Source organism: Coptis chinensis, chromosome 2 (assembly GCF_015680905.1).
Source record: "Coptis chinensis isolate HL-2020 chromosome 2, ASM1568090v1, whole genome shotgun sequence".
Classification (NCBI taxonomy): domain Eukaryota; kingdom Viridiplantae; phylum Streptophyta; class Magnoliopsida; order Ranunculales; family Ranunculaceae; genus Coptis; species Coptis chinensis.
Window position 1 is genome coordinate 77,064,439 of NC_141457.1, and position 19,070 is coordinate 77,083,508.

A 19,070-nucleotide genomic window follows, 5' to 3' on the forward strand; every position below is an offset into this window, starting at 1 on the left:
TTTCAATTTTGATACGCAACTTCGTATTCATGCATCCTACCATTTATTCATACAACTTAGTTTTAATCAGATATTACTTACTTATTATTTGATTTTATTATACGGTATATTACATTGCACATGCACATGCCCCAGTGTTGGCTGAACCTCAACTTGGGAGGGACGGTTCAGACTTCAGACCATTGACATGTAAGAAAAATAATATTGGGTGTGAGTTGAATTGGAGACACTGAATGCAAACATTTACGATGTCTGAGTATGCGGCTGGCAGTAAAGGTTGTGAGCTTTATAACAAGTAACTATGTAAGAACTGTCATTGGGCATCAAATGAGCAGTGTTTAATGGGCTTTTGATAAGAGCCCAGACACTGTCACCGTCACTTGGAAGTCACCAACTACTTAACGCGCCACAAATAGCAACACCCTCACCGACACGACGAGGCATTTGGACTTTTTGAATTGAATTCAGTATTATAATGGCCATTGGGCGTTAGCTGTTCGAAACTTGAGCAAAAAGTCAATAACCCAAACGTATTCAACCGTCAGTCCTCAATAACACTGAAATTTCCTTTGCACCATTTTGACATTTTCAACTACATACACAAACACGCATAACGACTTCTCTAGTTGCATACATACATACTTGTCTCATTTTCCTTTTTGCTATAAAAGAAACTTAATCCAACCACTCTCTTTAAAATTCTCTGCCCTCTCTTCCTCTATATCCATCTATCAATCTAGTTGAAGTATATTCAATAACAAACTTTGTGTAGTCGATTTTGAGAATGGCCGGTTTGAAAATATTTTTATGCAACAACACGGTTGTGTTATTGTTATTTGTTGTGTTAGTTCTATCTCCAGTTTCTTCTGCTAGACCACTTAATCAGTTTCACCAAAACAACTTCATGGCTACTGATCCTGGTCTAAATATCGCTTACCAACAACAGGAGCAAGAAAACGTCGCTGTTTCATCAACCGAGCAAACTTCTAATCTAGTTTTTCCTTGTGACTTACAATCTGCAAGGGATCAGGTTTCACAACCTGAAAAACGATATGGGAAGTATGGATCATCGATGGTGCTTAATATTCTTCGGAAGGGGACGGTACCGCCTTCAGGACCAAGCAAAGGAAGCAACAGCGTAATGGATTAGAAGTACACTACATCTTATTCTTTTTTTTCCTACCATTTTATTTGTTATTTTTCATGTACATATGAGCCAAAGGCGAAAGGTGTAAGAATATAAGGCCACACATACAATACAATTTGATCATTGTATCAGTAGGATAGAATTTGCGAATTGAGGAATAGGACTCATTCTGCTGATTCCAAAGTTAAAAGATATATTTATTATGGTAATTACTTTTCTGCAATCTCTTAATCAATTTTATTTATTTACAGGATTATTCAGTTGTTAATGTACAGAAAGTATCTAATTCAATGAAGTTTGCTACTAGGAGACTGCTTGCACTTCAGAACTCCCCAACCATATGCTAATTGCTCAAAGTTGCTTGTTTTCAATATTGATCGAAATGCGTTCTTTCGATAAGATTTCTCATTCATAAATTCAGCGCTCAGAGTAGGTAATGTTGGAGTTGGGCAGTTAGCTATAGTTCGCGTTAAAGACTTGAAGGGAAAATAGTTTGATGTTATAATTTTTTGATAACATACATACTAGCTAGCTAGGCGTGATACCATTTCTTCAGTAGCTTACGAATAGAATTTTATTAGGTTTCAGAATTTCCCAGTTCTTGAGAATACGTTCATATGCTTAATTTGGCAGCGCAGTTTGGCTATGAGTTGGTCAGTGGCTTAGTGCAGTCCAATTAATCAACCAAATTCGAATTAGGTATTTTGGTGACTTTGGTCCTCTCTGCCATGTGGATGTTCTTATTGAAATTATAGAATCATTCAAATATTATTCTGAACATCCTACTAAACATGTTAACTGAGTCGAACCATTTAATTTGTAACTATACTTACGTATTAAGCTAGTGATGGAAATTTGCAGACCATTTGAGAAAGGCAACTGATTATGGAATTCTTGAGGAAAAGAACTGAGAATTTTCTTTCCAAGTTGGGTCAGTGGAATTTTTGTTCAAAACATTCAACCACTACAGAATAAAAATATTGAGAGGACAACGCGTTCCAAGATACGCACGACGACTCAGAAGGTAGTGTTGAAATGTGTGACACTTTGACTTTTTCAAATGAAATGTGTGAGACCAGCATCTGTCATCAAGAAGAAGGAAGAAGGCGTCAAATTTCTTTTAAAATCAGGTATGTCGTTTGTACTAGTTTCTCCCCTGAAAACTAGAATGCCTGAGCTCATTAAGCTCAAGCTCAAGACCTCTTAGCGTATCTCTACGGGGCGGGGGCTGTAAAGCATTAGTAATAAATTAACAGCTAATAGAATGAGTGGGGAATTTCCCCACCGATACAAGTAGTTAAAAAGCTCGGGAAACATAGAGTGAGGATATTTATAGTTCCTACCAAGGCCCAAAATATTGCCTGATATATCTTCACCGAATATTGAATCTTGTTGTTGCCGATATATATCGCAATGTCTTATATGTCGATATATATATATATATATTGACTGATATATATATAAACATGATATATCCGATATAAATTGTTGACTTTGACCGATTTTTATTAATATATCAATGATATTTCTGATATAATAGACGCTATTTTTTATATTTTCCGATATATCGACATACAAAATAAAATTTTGATTAGTTAACAAAAAAAATGGATATCTATGATATTTTCGATATATCTGATCTATCTCGTTTTTTTGGTACACAATATATTGTCCGAATTCGATATTTTGGTCCTTGGTTCCTACATTAATTAGTGTGCAATTGAAGTTGTAAAATCCTAATGAGTCTATCAGTCTATGTGGAGGTGTAATTTAACACCCCCATTAGAGATGCCCTAAGAACAACCAATGTATGCTACCAAATATGAGGTTAAACATGTTGGAAAAAACTAAGTGTGAATAGAAAGTAGTCCCATATAGAAAAAATGATGTACTTTATCAATTCAAATGAGTTGGTCTAGTGTCCTAAACTCCTAGTGGTACATATTTTGAAATCAAAATTGGATGTCCTAATAAATAGACATAGGTATATATTAAATATTCTATGGTCTATGACTAGCCGGGTCTTGGGATTGATTTGTGTGGGACTTAGTTTTTGAAATTCATTTTGGCAATTTTTTTACTCTAAAAAATTCGAATTTCATTTGTCAATTATTAAAGAAATTACTGGCGGTTAATTACTTCTTTTCTAATAGTCATAAAACTTTTTCAAATATTGTCTTGAAGAGACAAAGTGACTCTTTGAATAGACATGGTGACTGTTTGAAGAGGCACTTCATTTTTATTTAAAACCTTGTCATCTTTATTCTAAAGTGCTCAAAATCATCATTTTCTTAATTCTTTGATGATTTATGAAGTTGTCATTAAGAGTACAAAAATTCATTTAAAAGTTCGCTAGGACTTTGAGTTGTAGTGCTAAGATTTGAAGTTACCAATTGTTGTATCATGGGAAGGCGATGCTTGAAGAACTGTAACACTTGAACATGGGCGAAATTTAACTTTAGGACATTGCTATAACACCCTGTTTATTTTCTTTATATTTTTCCCTATTTATTAGGGTTTAAAAAGTAATTATATATATATATATATAAAATAAGATAAAAACGTGGGAGAGTTAGAGGGGTTTGGTTACAACCGAACCCTCCCTCTTTGTTAGTATTTATTTTTTGGGTTTTTGAAATACGAGAGAGAGAGAGAGAGAGAGAGAGAGAGAGAGAGAGAGAGAGAGAGAGAGAGAGAGAGTTATTTAGAGAGAGACTAATATTTTAGAGAGAGAGAGAGATTAACTTCGGGTGAGTAGTCTAAACCTTATTTTTATATAATTGATTTATTACTATGGTTTAGATTAGTTGTGTATTTAATTCTCTATAATAAAATTTTGAGATCAAAATTATTTGTTTAATCAGAGACTTTCGGTATACTGAGTTACTGGTACCAAAAGTTTAGCTTTGATATATAAGTGTTGTCGTGTTGAAGAGTATTTGTATACGGTAGTGAGTAAATTATGTGTTTATTGATTGATTGGTAGTATTATATAGGCCGGCAACTGTTTTGAATGATGTGAAGTCATTGGATTCATGTTATAGGGTTTTGATTTTCAGAATTTCATAATTGTTCTTGGTAATTTAAGCATAGAAAATTCGTTTTTGATCTTTTTGATATGAATCCAACTCCTGTTTACTGTAGACACGTATATCTATAACTTTTGTGTTTTGTAAAATTTCATATCTAGTCGTTTTGCATACTGAAATTGAAATTGAAGTCTGACGCAGAAACTGGGATTGAAACTGAGCAGTCTGCAATAATAAAATCATATAAAATCAAAACTTTACTCTTTTGTGTTGATTCCAAAACCATTAGAATCTAGACTTATTGAGGTACAACCTCATACTTTGACACAAGTTCATACTCGTGTTTAAGATTATGAAAACTGACATCAATATATGATGACTGTTTGTGCACATATTCTGGACATGTTGTATTGTAGGAAGTGTATAGGACACTATACTTTGTAGATTTGTGCGAAACCTTAGAGAGTATTTTATCCGATGCAGTGAGCCTCACATAATTTGGATGAATGATGGAAAAGATATGACCTCGACAATTCTATGCGTCAGAAATTCTATTCGTCAGAAAATAGTTTTCTGCATAGGGTTTGATCACAAACTACATAAAGCTAGGGAGAGAGTTAGAGTTTTTGTAAAACATGAAAAGGTGATTTGTATGACTCTTATTTCTAACTCAATTGGCTTTGTCACATTCCGAGTTTTGTGGAGATAGATATAATGTCTAGAAGTTTGGTTGACATAAAATAGTGCGTCAGAAATCAGTTTATGCGCATTGTGTTCAAGTCCATTTTTAATATAATTAGAGTGAGAGTTAGAATTTTTGTAAAACATAAACGAGTAATTTCTATGTGTTATCTTTTCAATGCAAAAAGCCTTGATACATTTGGATACCTGTGGAAAGAGTTGTGCCATTCGGAAGATACTCCGTCAGAAATCTAGTTTGCTAAAAATTAGGATTTTTACCATTTTCGACCTAAGTTTTCTTCTAGATGGGCTGAAGTTTGGACTTTGAGTTCTACATGAAAAAGTAGATCTATATACCCTAGTTTCTAAATAATTAAGTTATATGTCATTTGGATGAATGTAGGAAAAATTATAGCATTGACAAGTTGGCTAGAAAACCTGCCGTGTTATCCTTTATGTGCGTAAACCTGTTTTGGGAAATATGTCTAGTAATGAACTAAGAGTATCTTAAACTCTTCTTGGGTGTTTTATATAGTGTTTGTAGCCTATTTTTAGACTGTGGTTTTATTTAGAACCGACATGGTTCATAAGATCATTTTTTTTTAGAATCAAAAGTAGAGAAATATTCATTTGTAAGTTTTTGGATTTAAAGGTTTATAGTGTATCTCTGGGTATGAAACTTTAAGTATATGATTGTGGGAGTAAATGAAACTTATTGTATGTGATTCTATATAGTATAAATTGTTGTTTTTCTTAAAGGTACATACAAGGATGTTGATATTTATTGGTTAAGAGCTACGTAAGGCTTGATTCCAATCTTGAAAGATTTGGATACGTAGGCAACTTTGAGCAAAAGTGCAGCCACTATATTAAATATATATTATATATTAATTTTTGTGATAACTATATGTGTATAATGTTAGTATTTAATTGTGTACGTGATTGTGGATGTTTGAATTGTATTTGATTAATGATCATTCGTGTTGCGTTCAATGATATTTAAATGTGTGATTGATTTGATTTGATGCTTGAAAATAACTTTCTGCACGTGTGATCAATTATTGTGCATGATTAATGCTAGTACAATGATAAGTGAGTTAAGAATAATATTTTCAACGAGTCGACCACACCTTTAGAACTCTCCATGCCTCAGGATTTGGTAATGATATATTATGACTTGAGATGTTATGTGATAGGAAGGTATTCATTGAATGTGCCATGAATGACCTGCTAGTGTTATGATGGGTATTCCTTGAATGTGGCAGGAATGACCCAAGGTATTCATTGAATGTACCATGAATGACATGTTAATGTATGATGGGTATTCCTTGAATGTGGCGGGAATGACCCAAGGTATTCATGTAATGTGCCATTAATGACCTGTTAGTGTATGATGGGTATTCTTTGAATGTGGCAGGAATGACCCAAGGTATTCATTGAATGTACCATGAATGACCTAAGATATTAAATGTTCATAAAAGGCTGTGATTATACGCATGGAAACCCCAGAGATGGTTGTGACTCACAAGTTACGAGTTTGCAAAATGTAAATATGTTCCTTATGGCGATATCCCTACTGGGGACATATGTCTTGTAGTGGTACTCGGTGTGAGAGAGGCACACGGGTATGTGTGATTTGGCAAATGTGTGAAGTGCAAATCGTGGAGTAGGAACTAAATGTGAGGTCAATAAATAAGTGATTAATAAACAAGATACATTGTGGAATTGAATGAACTAAAAGTATGTGAAATTGTGTGATGTTATGGATGTGAAGTGTGACTGTGAATAATATTAGTAAATGTTTGTGATATTTTATGTGATTGCAAAATGACTATAACTTGATATGTTATTACAAAAATATTAATTAATGACTTGTGATAGTCTGAGATCTATAGTTATGCACGCAGAAACTTTATGACGTAATAATGTCATGTGAATGACTATCCTTGATATAGGTATTATGATAAGTGGTATTCCTCGAATATACGAGACGAACCAGGTTGTATCAATTAGACTTAAATGTCTTAAATGAGGTTTGATTATGAATAGAAATTTGACTGGCTGAGATAAATCATTTTATTGTGATGTCTATCTCTGTTTTGCAGGAGGGTAAGATCTATTAATATTTTATGCAGGGACGTAAATATCCTACCCTAAGACGACGTGTTGGCTTAAAGATAAGGTGTATCAAACTCATATTTAATTAGGTTATCATATGTGCATTTAATATATAAGTGGAATGTAAGTGGTATTTATGTTGTGAGTTATTTTGGAAAGTGGGAATGATGAGTACTGTTATATGAGATTCTTGGAATTATATATTGGGAGTGAAATCTTACTTAGGAAGAAACTATATGCCGTTTTGAGAAAATAGAACTAACTTGTCTTCCAAGTGGAAATGATTGTAATAGTATATTCCTTTATTTGAAATATTGAACATGTTGTTTTTATTTTAGTCTTACTCATACTAGCAAATTCAACTTGCTGACCCATGTTTGCTTTATTTTGCAACGTGGGTGTGTTCTTGGAAACATAGATGGTGGAGTGCAGTGGATGAAGACACGTGATTGGATTTTCTCTTGGAGTCTTTTTGGTTTAAATTTTTCTGAAGTGTACGGTTTTGTTTTGAGACAGATGTAATAGAGTTTGTCAGTTTCTTTGTAGTTTAATAATGTGATTGAAGAATTGTTCCTTTTCGTTTTAAATTTGATCTCATATTTTAATATCGTAGTTGATAATATGTTATTAGGATTTCGTTTCATCCTGGGTTTTCAGATGATTGAATAGGGTGACGATTGAGATAATTATATCTTTGATAATTTCCTATTTTAAATTTTCTGGAAATTTGGGATGTGACAATAATTGCTTTATAATCATCAATCGACAAATGTAATTTCCTCTTACTTTATTTGTATTAGTTTGTTATCACACTTTCTTCAATCAACTATGTTATCAACAAAGTTTTATTACTTTGCGTTATTCCCATTTCCAAATCTAAACCCCTTTAAAGGATCCTGCCCAAGCTCTTAAGCCTGGCTAAAGCCGCCGTTACATAGAGGCTTTAACGAGCTAGCCTTCCACCGCCATACCATCTTACCCCTTTTGAACACCTGTGCTTTTTAGTCTTCTAAGCCTTTAAGCTATGATTCCATTGTACTATCCAACCGGAGTGCACCACGTTTAGTATATGCTACCAGAGTCACAGACGAGTCCTGTTATGAAGTTCCAAGGCATGCCAATTGTTAGGATAGAAAAAAATTTAGTCACTAACATTCAATAGGCAATATAATATACATTCGAATCCAACATACAGATGGGATAACACCTATGAGTATATGCTGACAAAATTTGATACTTAATAAATACATAGAAAGTATTGGTTTTACTTGAATAATAATTACATATCTTCGCGTTGTTTTTAACCTTCAACTTTTAAGTGCCATCCAGCAATTACATCCTCTTTCAAAGGTTGAGTTTTAACGAACGACTCTCTAGAGAAAATTTCCTGAAACATCAATATTTAGTCGTTGTTAGCACCGAACAACAAATAAGACAAAACACAACTTATAAAGAAACAAAGGAAAGGCGCTTCAAATCATTTCATTAACATACACTTATAACATATCAATGTTATACCATAAAACTGAGAATAGAGGACTCAAGATGGAAAAGGCATCTCTCTCTCTAGGAGTTTGAATGCATAGAACTGCTGCTTAAAATTGAGACCCCGAATACATACCAAATAAATACACATTTCATCCTTCCATACTTTATGGAAATATACACTTCTTATAGCTCCCTCATGTTCTCCTTATACATAGAGATAGAGTAAGCAGAATTCCAACCCTGGACAAGTTAAATCTAACCAATGCAAGGTTAGAGTGTCAAAATGATAAACAACCAATCCCATCAACCCAATTCAAGATCATCTTAATTTTGGAGCTACAAGGAATTGAATCTACGAAAGAAAACTTAACAACCTCGTATTCCAATTGAACACAGGAATAATACCAATAGTGACATTCGACAAGAGGTCAAATATTGACGTACACAACATACCTTCAAGTAAGACTTCAAATAGGTAAGCGAATCAGGAATTGACCAGTTCTTATACTGGCTCAAATCTATCTCCATATGGTACAGTTTGCCAGAGCCAAGTCAGCAGCAGAAATCTCCTTTCCATTGATCCCCCTTCATTAAAAAAATTATAAAATAATTATAAATAACTATGTCACTTGTTTATGATAAATAAATAGTATCACAGAGGAATGGCAACTCTCACATTTTCTTTGATGTAATCAATGAACATAGTTAATTCTGTGAGTAATGTCTGCTCTGTTCCATCACTAGGGTCCTTGATCTTCAGGAAACCAATGAATGTGGAGAAGATCTTTGATCCCCTGCAGGTAAGAACATGAAAACATTAGCTAGCATCTTTTCTCAAACAATAGTCAAAACTCAAGAAATAAGTATTTCGTACAAAATTCTACGTTGTGGATAAAATCTTTGTGTTTAATGCTTAAATCGGCATCTAGAAAAACTATAATCTCATTCAAACAAAACAAATTGTTTTTCACATTTACCAGATATATATTCAATGGAGAAAACACAATATCCCTTTTCTGGGGGAAGGGAAGTACAGAAAACTCCACGGACCATAAGTGTGAAAGTGTAGCCCATATCTTTAAGATGAGTTTGAAACATACAACACAAAAATTAGGGAACATAAAACCCGAAAACATACACTGAAGCCTTCTCAGGTGGAACTTCCAATGATGGATCAGGATACTTCTCTTCCAGTAACTTAGTAATAACATCTGAATCAGCAATCCACTTTTCATGAAGCTTAGCTACAGGAACTTTACCTTCTGGACTAATTTCCAAGAACCTAAATTGCAGAAACCAAATATTAAGACTGGACAAAACAAAATACTCAAATGTATGCTCATGTACACATCGTCCACAAAAATCACCATTCCGGTTTGTTCGCTAAATCCACCAACTTCATACCATAAGGGAGATGCTTTTCCTCAAGAGTAAGCAAGACTTTCTGTGTGAATGGGCCTGGGAAAAAAACAATAAATCTATATATTAAGCATAAATTAACGCAATAACAAGAGAGAGAGAGAGATTACAGTCTCCGAGTTTGTCGGGATAAGTAATTGAAGCTTTAACGCAGACTTCCACAGGGTCTGATACTGATGTTGTATACATGGCAAAAACTCCAATACTTGTTCTTATTCTAGTTGTCATCAAATAATTCGAATTGTACACAGTGAAGAAACTTAGATTACGAGAAAAGCAGCCAACACTAGTTTTGAGAGTAGACGAGAGTGCTAGAGCCGTTGGAGATATGGTCACGGTTGACATTTTTCGCTTCTCCTGATCATGTGTTCACAGCTCACACACACATATAGATGGGATGACACCTATGAGTATATGCTGACAAAATTTGATACTTATTAAATACATAGAAAGTCTTGTTTTTACTTGAATAATAATTACATATCTTCTCGTTGTTTTTAACCTTCAACTTTTGAGCCATCCAAAGAATTACATCCTCTTTCGAGAGGTTGAGTTTTATTGAATCGACTCTCTAGAGAAAATTTCCTGAAACATTAATATTTAGTCATTTGTAGCACCTAACGAAGAAAAAATAACCAAACACAACTTATAAAGCAACAAAGGAAAGGCGCTTCAAATCGTTTCATTAACATACACTTATAACATATCAATGCTATACCATAAAACTGATAATAGAGGACTCAAGATGGAAAAGGCATCTCTATCTCTGGGAGTTTGAATGCACATAAATGCTGCTTAAAATTGAGACCCCGAATACATACCAAATAAATACACCTTTCATCCTTCCATACTTTATGGAAATATACACTTCTTATAGCTCCCTCATGTTCTCTTTATACATAGAGATAGAGTAAGTAGAGTTCCAACCCTTGACAAGTTAAATCTAACCAATGCAAGGTTAGAGTGTCAAAATGATAAACAGCAATTCCCATCAGCCCAATTCCCGATCATCTTAATTTTGGAGCTGTTTCGACCCCCACCTATGTGACAAACGTCCATTAGTAGGGGTCTTTATTTTATTCATTTAATCAACAGGGCTAAAGCCCAATTTGCAATATCATGAATCAATGTACAGGCCCATTAACTCATGTGTCTAAGGCTGAACCTTAGCCACATGGCTTGCCACTAATGTACATTGATTTATGTCCAGATTCATTATCAGTTGACAGTTATATTCTATCACAATTACTCAAGCAACAAGATTACTTGAGCCACAAGGACTCTCTACTCTACCTATATAAATACCACATTATTTTTCATAAAGGAACTACGTGGAAACTTGATCCCTAGAGAATAGATCTTGGGTACGTAGGCAGCCATTATTTGGTTCAGTTTCATCTCCCCCAACATCAAAATCCTCTGTTTATTAGTGCGTTCATCACCATTGCTCTCGTTGTGTTGAAGCAGTTTACTGCCGAAACATAATTGGCGCCGTTTGTGGAGATAGAGAATTCATTATCACGTGAAATAATCAAGATGGTAAGCACGTGAAGTAGACCAAATAGTCAACATATTCCTCCTACTAACAAGAATCGCAACCCTCAAAATTCAAATCGGCCGATGCATGAACCGTTGAACAATCAAGTTGCTCCTAGTAGTAGGATCAATTCTCAACATCCGACTGTAGCAGCGCAACCGCCACCGCCTCCGCCTCCGCAAAAGGCAGTACAAGTGTCGCTACCCTTAACAGCCTTGCAACAAGAAAATCGACAAGTCAGTAATCCTCCATGCGGTTCGCCGTCTGTCCATGTCGATCCTTCAGTTGACATGGATATGGGCGTGGACATTACTCTCCGCGCCAACTAGCGGAAAAGGTGATAGTAACGACAGCCAATTCACCCCTAATACGGTTGAGCGGGAGTTACGACGAGTCAAAAATTTAAATAGGAATTTGAGAAGGAAGCTGGCAAAGAGGCAAAGGCCGGTGGACGATGTTGCAAATTCAACAACATCAAGGCGACCACGAAGGGACGCAGGCCATTCCAGTGTATGGGACCGTCTTGACGATCCACTTCGTCATCCTCAGCAACGTACTATTTCTCAAGCACAATCAACCAGGGCACGCTCTAGGAGTAATGACCCTATTACCCGTACTTATGGGGAGAATCGGATTGGCAGGGATAACTACTACCCTAGACATGTCCGATCTCAAAGGGAAGATTTACCTCTGAGAAGCAATTTCATGGAAGATCGCCGTCCGAGATATGTCCAACATGACTGGGAAGGCGGGCATCCCAGACAAGAGCAACAAAACATGGAGAAGTGGTATAATTATTCCGACCACCCGGCCAAGGGTGACTACCGGCCTAGACAGGCTGGTTACAGGGATAGACAAAGACAATCACCGGTCGGAGCTGATCGATCGCGCGTCGATATCACAAAAGATCTCTAACTCCAATAAGAGATAATGGAAGGTATCCTTCTCCACATGGGGCACGACCGGGGCGTCCAGTTGTTCGAGCCAATACTTTAACTCTAACGTAACAACAAAATTTGAAAGAGTTGATTGCGAAAAGAACTTAACGATAGAGAGTCAAGGGATGTAAGAATGAAAAACTTGGCGACCAATGATGGCGTACTTGATAAGTTTTCGGTCGACATTCAAGAAGCTTACCACCATCCCGACTTCAAACAACCCGATTTTGAACTTTATGATGAGTCGGAAGGAGATCCTGGCTTGCATGTTCTATCGTTCAAAAATAAGTTGGTGTTATGGGGTGGAGATGATCCGCTCATATGTAAGCTCTTTCCATCGACTCTAAAGGGAGAAGCATTACGCTGGTTTAGTGAGTTGCCTTCAAGATCAATTCACCAATTCAATGAACTAGAAAATCAGTTTGTTAATCGTTTCCGCCACAATTGCAAGACGCCAAAGGATGTCGACTCACTTCTGAACATCAAGCAACAACGTGACGAGAAGTTACGTACTTTTGTTACTAGGTTCCGAAAGGCAGCAGCAGATGTTCCAGAAGTTTCTGATGGGATGCTTTTTTTAAATTTAAATAAGCATTATATTATGAAAGAGACGAAGTTCGAACTTCATTGTAAGGGATCTTTACCACTCTCTAATTAAAGATGTCCCTAAAACTCGATCACGATCTGTATGTTAGGGGCTGAACAACACATCCGTGATCGAGGAGAACCTATCGGCGCGCAGCAAGGGGACAAAGATATTCGGAGTAAAGATTTTTCTGAAAGCAAAAATTTTAAGCCGAAGCAAGGACAGTCAGATCAACAACATAACAATGGAAAGAATGACAATTAGAAGCAAGTCAATTTCAATCGTGATGGAAAAACTCTACCTGAGCTAAAACTGACCCCGCTCAATGCCAAGTACTCTGTTATATATGAGAAGTTGAAAAGTGGGAATCTTCTTTCCCCGCCGTATCCACTTTCAGAAGATACCAAAGCGACAAGGGACAAAGCCTTGTGGTGTAAATTCCATAATGACTATGGCCATGAGACAGAACTTTGTCGCTCTCTTCGGGGTCGGATTCAGAAATTAGTGGAGAAAGGACTTTTGAACGAATATCTTACGAAAAACTCTCAACAGTAGCTTCTTTACAACTTATGAGCATGTCATTAATGTCTCCCATTCTCATGTTGAGTCTCTTTCCAAAAGTCAGAGTAAGAATCAAAAGCGTTTGAAAGTTAGTTATGTTGGTGAATTTAACCGTATCAACAAAGTCGATTTTGTCAAAGGAATCCAGACCGAGATTTCTGAAGAAGAGCCCCTCCGATTCACTGATGATGATCTCCGTGGTGTATATCACCCTCACTATGACGCAGTTATAATTTCTGTGTCTATAGGTGCTTCTCGTGTTCAACGGGTAATGATCGACACAGGGGCCACTTCCAGCGTCATTTTCAGTGGATGTTATTCTCGATGCAACTTCGCGGAGGGTATGATCATCGCCGAAGACAATCCTATCATCGGTTTTGACGGGACAACATCTTCAGCGGTTGGAAGAATTACCTTACCAATCAAATTAATGAACAAAGAAGTTGAGCTCGATTTCTTATTGATGGACTGTCGATCCCACTATAACACAATTTTGGGTAGAGATTGGATACATTCCATGGGGACTCAGTAGTCTCCACATTTCATCGATGTGTCAAGTTCCCATTCTCGGGCATATTTGCAAGGTTCAGAGTGACCGTATCTGCCCATTCCTGTCATGACAAAGCAATGGATGACTATAAAAATCTGAAGTTCGAGGTAATACGATCCTTGCAAGTGCCCCGCCTAAGTTACTGTTACCAAGCGTGCCCTCCATCTATAATATTGAGGCTCATGTGCAAGGGCGCCCGACGATGGATCGACTTTTGGAAGTGCAAGTAGGAGATTCAGCGGAAGAAACACCTTTATTTCAATGAACTTTCGAAAGCATAGAACAACAAGAGTTGGTTTCCCTTTACAAATAAATAAAGCGTATCTTCGCTTTGGAAAATTGAGGAAATGCCGGAATAGACCCTTACATTTTTATCATAAACTTGACATTGATCCAAGTTTCCGGTTAAGTTAAAAACCAAAACCAAGAAGAATGGCACCTGATCGGAAGCTCAAAGTTAAAGAGGAGATTGATAAGCTACTTGCGGTTAACTTTATCCGACAAGTTACTTACCCAAATGGCTTGCTAATGTTGTCGCAGATGCCAAAAAAGAACGGACAAATCAGAATTTGTATTGACTTTACAAACCTTAACGCAGCTTGTCCGATTCATCCGTATCCATTGCCAATTTAATTTCCAAACTAGTGGATGCCACTTCGATTCCAACGCCTATCTTTCATGGATGCTTCTTCGGGTACTACCGGATCTCTTTGAATGTTGATGACCAAGAGTTCATTTGCTTTCATTACCGACCAAGGCATTTTCTGCTAAATCGTTATGCCTTTTGGTCTGAAAAATGCCGGTGCAACCTACCAAAAGCTTGTCAATACAATTTTTCCGATCTGGCGGGGATAATAATGGAGGCTTATATTGATGATATAGTCGTTAAATCGAAGCTTACTTGGTGATCATCTTTCCGATCTTCAACTTGTTTTGATAGACTTAACAAGTATAACATGAGACTCAATCCCATCAAATGTTCTTTTGGCCTCTCTTCGAAAATTTCTGGGATACCTCATGACTCGTAGAGGTATTGAGGCTAATCCCCGATCGATACGTCTCGCTATTGATATGCCATCACCAAAAAATAAGAAGGAAATTCAACGGCTTCTTGGTCGGCTTTGCGCTCTTCATAGATTTATTTCTAAATATTCGATCGTTGTCATCCCTTCTTCCGGACTTTAAAGGGGCGGCAACTTTGAACATTGATTGTGAGATGACATTGCAACAAATGAAGAAATACTTGGTCGAGTCCTCCTATATTGACAAGTCTTTCAACGGGTCAACCGATTGGCATGTACCGGCAGCTACAACTCAAGCCGTTAGTCTTTGTTCTTTTCGTCGATGATGGTAGACCCGCTCTTTTTATTAGTAAGACGTTAACCGAGTTGAGTCTCGTTATTCAAAGATGGAAAAATGGCACTTGCATTGGTTCATGCCGCCACGGTTAAAACCATACTTCCGGGGAGGTTGGTCGAGTTTATCTTGCGAGTATCCCTTACGCAAGATCTTTTGTAATGCACAAGAATCAAGCAGATTAGCCGAATGGGAAAGTTATCTTAGTGCATATAGCATTGTCTTTGAAAGTCGTACTGCTGAAAAAGGACATGCTCTAGCTTCTTTGATAGCTGATTTTCCGATTGATGATTCTCCTATTGACAATTTCTTGCGCCAAGAAAAATCTATGGAAGACATTCTGCCACCAATAACTGGGGGCGACGAAGACCAACTTGCAAACGCAATTCCTAATCCAATTGACCTATGGATTGTTTATTCAGATGGGTCCCATAATAAATCTGGTCCGAATTGGATCGCTTTTTTGTTAAACCCGGGCGGAGAGAAGATTGAGAAATCATGCGACTTGGCTTCCGCTTCAAATAACGCCGAGTATGAGGCTGCCGTTTGTGCCTTGAGAACAGCTTTGAAACTGGGGGCGCGAAAGCTCCAGTTATACACGGATTCTCACCTTGTAGCCAATCAGTTTGGCGGGTCCTTTGAAGCAAGAGATGACCGTATGGCGGCTTATCTTGGTTTGATACATAGCCTTGCTCGACAATTTGATAGCATCTCTATCACTCAAAGACCCCGAAATGACATACGTCATGCTGATTCATTGGCTTATCTATCCGCCGCCGTTAGAAGCGAAGAGTCAAGACACATCACTGTGGAGTTCCAGAAAGAGCCAAGCATTGACTTTACCGAAAAAGAATTGCATGACTTGTATGTACATGAAAGCAATTACTTGTTTTGCTTTGTATGCAAACAAATAAATACGACCCACGATAATCGCATTCAATCATGACTTCGAAGCGGAAAAGGGAGATGGAAAATTCACAACATGACCATACTTTGGATCTTCCATTAGAATATGTAGATCCGTTTGTTCCTCCTAAAATTCGCTCAAGAAACAGATAGTGAGTTGGTACATGAAGCAGATGATAGTCCTGAAGTTCCCGATATGATATTATCGAGCCGTGATGATCTCCGATGCACAAGATTGGCGCTTCCTTATATCCACTACTTGCAAGTTTCTTCACTTCCTTCCAGAACCAAAACTTCATTGAAAGAATCAAACGCGCGATGCATGGAAGTTTTTGGTGATATCTCATTCTTGACGGAAGTTTGCACTTATATCGCAAAGGCTCGGACTTAAACCCTATGTTGCGATGCCTCTCAAAAAACGGAAGGACTTCAAGTTTTGGAAGAGATTCACTCCGGCTTATCGCGGAAGCCACTCTAAGGGCTTTGTTTAGCTCATAAGGCTATGACACAGGGCTATTGGTGGCCAGAGATGCAAAAGGATGCAAAACACCTATCTGAAAGGTGTGAGCCATGCCAAAAGCATGATAATATGAGTAAACTACCTATTACTGAGTTGCATCCCATGCTTAGCCCATGGCCATTTGCCAAGTGGGGTTTAGACATTATTGGCCCTTTACCTAAAGCTCCAGGTAGTATACGATTCCTTCTTGTGGCAACCGACATTTTTACCAAATGGGTAGAAGCAAAGCCTTTGGTCCGGATCCATGCTTCCAATGTCAAAATATTTTTGTGGAGAAATATTGTTTGTCGTTTTGGCATCCTCGCGCACTTGTATCGGATAATGGTAAACAATTTGATCTTTGAAGAAATTGGCCGGGCCTCGTTGCTAATTTGAAGATACGGCATAACTTCTCCGCACCTTATCATCCATGAAGTTAATGGGCAGGCCGAAGCCACCAATAAGGTGATTTTGGCCAACTTAAAAAGGCGTTTGACCGGTGCCAAAGGAAATTGGGTCAAGGAGTTACCGGTATCTTGTGGGCTTATAGGACAACGCCAAAATATTCAACCGCATTATCACCTTTTAACCTTGCATATGGTCTTTGAAGGTTGTCTTACCCTCTACGAACTGATTTCCAAGACATCTCGGTCGATTCGCGGTTGAAACAGTTCCAATGACACTACTTTGGCTCGGTTAAAAGCTCTTATTGATGAGGTTCGCTTCGGGACTACTACAACAGCCTATTAAGTATCAAGCTGACATGAAACGGAACTACGACAAGAAGATCCGTCCTAAGTCTTTTGCTCCTGAAGACTGGGTTCTTTGTAGAAACCCAAAGCTTATAGAATCAGGAAAGTTTGGCGAAAATTGGCAAGGACCCTACATCATAGATCGTCCAGCATCTAAGGGGTCATATTTCCTCCGTACTATTTCGGAAGAATAATAGAGAAGCCATGGAATGCTTACCACCTTCGCATAAGTTTTACCGTTAGGAAATTTTTTGCAATTTTACATTACTCCATCAATAACAAATCTATCCATCTATGTAGTTCGTTCTATTTTATCCATCAATAAAGCATTCAACATCCATTCTCTTAGTTTGGTTGTCATTTTACATTTCTCTATTCATCTGTACTTTTACTTTCAACAATGTCATTCATTAACGTTCATTCTAGGGAGGTCATTCATATTATGCCTTTTTCGGTCCAAGTAAGTCGCATTCATACCTATTTGACGGAAATCCGAGTCAATAAGATGGTTATTCTTGCTCGGAACAATTATTGCAATACTCCCACAATACAATATCCGTGCTAAATCCATTACTAAGGCAATGGCGTTGTATTTTAGTTTGGTCCCAGTGCACGGGTGACGACTTTGAACCTGTGACAACTCCAACAGTTGTCAGGCCGTGCTTCACGTTCGGTACAAATATTTTAACACCTGAATAGCTAGGTTCATGGAGGACGATCATGTCCCCTTTGCCTTTCAATAACTTTCTCCAATGGTTTTATATTGGGAGGTTTTTCTCTCTACATGGGGGCGTCTCGTTCTTTTACATTCATAAATCAACAACACTAAGTTTTATACAGGTATGTTATCTGACATCACAATAATATTCAATAGCCAACACATACTTTAGTTTTATTTTCATAAAAAGAGTTTTTAGCTCTACGATATTACATACTCGCAATCACATGATCATTGGTTTGGGAAAATCCAATGGTTTCTTCCCAACTTTTCGCATATACAACTCGTACAAATCCTTGTAATTCATCTTCTCACGTTCTAGTTCATCGCCCGTTTCTATTAAAGTCTCTGTCAGTTGTCTTACGGACGATTCACAGTGTGCCATTTGCACGTGATCTTGGCCGAGCCGCTCGTTTAAATCTGTCATTAGCTTGTTATTTTTCTCTACCTCTTTTTGCGCACGTTTAAGTTCCTGATCTTTGATCGCCACGAGGGACTTCAATTCTATCACATCTGCTTTTAAGTGTTTGTGCTCCTCCATTATCTCACAGGCTTTCCCAAATTCTTCGTACGATCTCTCCTCTGCTTCTTCCGTCCGCTCGGTTAAGTTTTTGTTTTCATCTTCTAACTCTCTGATGGTTCCGCTTAACGCTTTGTTTGCCTCTTCCAATTTTTGGTTGAGTATCTTCACTTTCTCTATCTCTTCTAAGGCATTGACTTCATTCGGAACAATATTTTTCTTCGCGACTTTTTCATGAATTTCTTTGGCCCGTACTACCGCCGTT

General features: G+C 37.3%; 1 long non-coding RNA gene and 1 pseudogene across 2 annotated transcripts; one reads left to right on the plus strand and one right to left on the minus strand.

Annotated features, from left to right (window-relative positions):
- The first annotated feature begins 463 nt into the window (after positions 1 to 463).
- Positions 464 to 7,760, plus strand: LOC147517952 (uncharacterized). The gene is made up of 2 exons (XR_015211646.1): positions 464 to 2,277; positions 7,394 to 7,760. It is a non-coding gene; the product is annotated as an uncharacterized LOC147517952 (long non-coding RNA).
- Positions 7,761 to 8,265: 505 nt separating this feature from the next.
- Positions 8,266 to 10,227, minus strand: LOC147517953 (putative glutathione S-transferase DHAR2, chloroplastic; annotated as a pseudogene). Its single transcript, XR_015211648.1, has 6 exons — positions 9,993 to 10,227; positions 9,831 to 9,921; positions 9,602 to 9,745; positions 9,139 to 9,257; positions 8,917 to 9,052; positions 8,266 to 8,362 (listed from the first exon to the last, which is right to left on the minus strand). The product of XR_015211648.1 is annotated as a putative glutathione S-transferase DHAR2, chloroplastic (transcript).
- Between the last annotated feature and the right edge of the window lie 8,843 nt (positions 10,228 to 19,070).